We start from the raw sequence: 3,832 nt of genomic DNA, 5'->3' as shown, positions 1-3,832 counted from the left end.
ATGAAGAAAGAAGATAAAATGATGGGTTCTAAATTTATAAATAACAGTTTATCAAGATTTATGAATCTAATAAGCCAAAAGACCAAAAATTAGTTACCAGAATACCATGAAGTTCTAATCATAAAGACCAATTTGATAGGAGCCCCAGAATCTACTGAAGAATGCAAAGGGTGAGAATATTTTAGGAGTCCTATTAAGTACTAGAATTTTCACTGGATACTAAATTGAATGAGTTCAGTAATCCTGGTATAACATTGGAATCACTTCTATGTGGGACATGCAATGAAGTGAGACCTCTGATTTCTAGGCCGGTTCCTATCAAATGCTTCACTTAAAGCTTGAAAACTTAGGAGGGAAAGGGATGGAATGATACAGAAAAGAAAAACTAAACCTATGGTGATGAACCTAAAGTTTGAATTTGTGATATTCAAAGAACTTTTACACTAAAAAACAATGAAATAATCTTCAAACTTACATGACTTGACTAACATATACATGCACATAAATATTTTGTAGAAAGGTTGAAATGGACATTTTCTCAATAAAGGAAAATGAATCTTTCACAATAGAGAACACATTAGTTTTCTATACACAACTTGCAACTTGTGCCATATATTTGATCACAAAATAGGTGCCAAGTGAGACAAAACTAAAAGGAAAATAAGGCTTTCACTAATAGTTTGATCAAATCACACGAACACAATTATGCAAATGACAAGAAGATGCTAAAAATTATGCCAAAATAGTCTCCAAAGTAGCTTCTGAATATCATAAACTGAGTTACATAATCATACAAAAATATGCCCAAAGGATAGAAATATCACTAAGAGCCCAAATTACATAAGAGAGAACTCCATTTAAATTGAGTTGCAAAACTCATTAAGTACAAACTCAAATCCACCTCTCATGGTCGAATGCAACAAGAAAACCCCAAAAATAGGCTCTCAAAAATCTCCAAGTGACATGTTCTTGATGAAATAGCCAAGACACATCCTACCCCATCATGAAAGCTCTTTGAAATTGCACTAAAAATCTCAAAACTAAGTCAAGAACACTCCAAAAGGAACTCAACTATCTCCTGGATTCCCTCCTCTTGTTGAATCAACTCCACGTGTCTTCAAACAGTTAGAACAAGTCTTCAACAATCATTACTCCTTCCTTATCTCTCCTTGACTTGATCATAACTCATGGGCCAAAATACATAATCTCTTATATTGACCTATTATTTTCATTTTAAGAAAGCATAATGAAGGAGAAGTTTATAATAACACTTCTATTCATTTGTTTTACAACATAAGTTATGTAAAAACAAAAAGAAAAACCTCACCCTTATGCCATGTCATCATTTTGCAACAATACTATTTGACTTTTAAATATATAAGAATAAATATTTATAGATAATAAAATTTAATCTTTTATTGAATAGCTATAATACTTTTAATAATAATTATTAGATATATTGATATTATTTAATGATCATTAGACCATTTACTGGTATCAATAAATATTTATTATTAAAAGGTATTATCTCTAATCAATAATTATTAAATTTTATTATAAATAGATTTTACTCTATATTTAAAAGCACTAGAATGCCCATGATACATTAGATCTTAGTAAAAATAATAAGGCATATAGCCTTTCTCTCTCCTTCAAGTCAAAACTAAAGCATATAGTAGGTTTGAACCCTAATAACAAGCTCATTTCTTATTTTATTGTCTTGCTTCATATACTGCTGTTGTGGAAGGAAGAAAATGAAGTTTTTTTGGAGCATTTTCTACATGAATTTTAGGTATTTAAGCTGCTCCTCCTTGCTCATTCTTCATAGGATTCTTTTGGCCTCCATCTATACAAAGAGTCTGGAAGACTTTGAGTTGTTTTTCTTGTTATTGAGCTATGATTATTGGCCACTTGATGTAGTTTAGAGTTATTTTATTTGGAACAAAATACATGGAGATTTTTCCATGTCATTCTGAAGACTTTTTTTGCTATTTCACCACTACTATCATGACACTTTGACATGGAGTTGTGTTGGGACAATTTTAGCCATTTCTAGATCAACTTAGCCACAAATTTGGGCTCATTTGTTGTTCTATCATTGCTTGTAGACTTGGTCTTTAAATGAACAACTATAGAAAATGTGGCTTTCATCAATATTGACTATGACTACTATTGATAAACTCTTACTATGACTTGCTGAAGGTAAGATCTATTTATGATGCTAAACCAATAATTCGTTTGTGCCCAAATTTTGGGGTTATAATTTTAAGACAACTATCACTATTTTGCACCAAATATTCATGACTTTTAAATCTACTTCTACACTCTCATTGTCGAGCATTCCCTTGTATATTTTTTGCTAGTTACTTTCTATTTGCAGGGCCGCCATGATTGGATTTAGCTAGCTTCCAACATTTTCTCTCTCTTTTATTGCAACAATATTAAAATAAAGATTACATTTGATGTAAATCAGATAATAAGCCTTGAAACCTCACACCAAGCATAGTCTTCTACATCTAAAGAACAATTGGAGTATAAGTCATGATCTCCAAGAAATGATCATGCCCAACTAAGTGATATTTTCCTTTCACAATCCTGTCTTGGTCTTCTTCAGTCTGAAATTCTCATACATTGTAGATTTAATGATGCTAAGACATCACAAGCATTGCATATTTTACTCTTTGTAATTGGATTTTTCCCTTGTTCTGATTTTTGGGCTCAAAAAAAATCTTTCCTAGAGCTATTATATTACCCTTTCATCCATCCATGCTATTGATTTTTGAAAAATATTTTAGCATATATTTAGCATTAAATGACCACTTTATTTATGAAGCTTATCATAAAAATGCTCTTACAACATACAATCTTCCATTTTGTTAGTTATAGTGCTTCTACAGAAACCCCCATAACAAAATCTACTCTTTATTTGTCATTTGTGAGGCTGTTATATAACTTTTCCTATAGCACATAACGATTACTATATTCTATTTTTCTTTTTATGATACTACAAATGAAATTGTGGCTTTATTGTTGCTTTGACTTTACTTGTTCAATTGCATGAAATTTCTCTGTTCATTGCATTCCTTCTATATTTTTCACTTGACACTTCATTATTGATACCTTTTCTAGTTCTATGCAAGTACAACATGACTGAAATGCTTTTGTATTTTAGGGGAGGTGAGCTGGCATTGCTTAGATCAAAATGATCTAACTCATTCTTCTTTATTTATTGCAAGATTCTGGACTTTGTAGAGCTAGAGCAACAACTGAACCGAAATGCAAGCATGCAATAGCCAGTCATAACCAAGCAATGATTGGCTCCTTATCATCCTTGTGTTCTTTCATTTAATTTTTTTATGTACTTTCACTGGAATAGTATAGGATCATTCTTTGCAGTGAAAGCTAATCTCACAACTTGTGTGAGAAAACATGAACATTCAGATTTTCATTTCACTTCTCAGTTGTAAATATCATTTGTATCTATCATTTGATGAATAAATAAAACAAAGTTCTATTTTGAAATGAATGGCATTCATGCACTTTCTTTGTCTTCATACTTAAATTTTCCACATGCGCAAAATTTTAGTATCAAGTCCTTTACCACCCTACCATGAAGCTATTAAGCTTTTGCAAAGTCTTTTCTGACATGAAAGATACCCAATCCAACATTGAGGGTGTCTAAACAATTAAAACTAAGAGAAGTAATGTAATCATGAAAATATAGCATATCCTCCAAACACAAAGATATGAGATCATTTCATATTACTGACCATAGCTCAATCAATAAGTAACTAAAAACAAAAAATAAAACATTGCATGAAGTGAAATCATA

The sequence above is a fragment of the Cupressus sempervirens genome, chromosome 3, assembly GCF_028749045.1.
Source record: "Cupressus sempervirens isolate cs-2001-9-10 chromosome 3, ASM2874904v1, whole genome shotgun sequence".
Lineage (NCBI taxonomy): Eukaryota > Viridiplantae > Streptophyta > Pinopsida > Cupressales > Cupressaceae > Cupressus > Cupressus sempervirens.
This window is presented reverse-complemented; position numbering follows the sequence as displayed.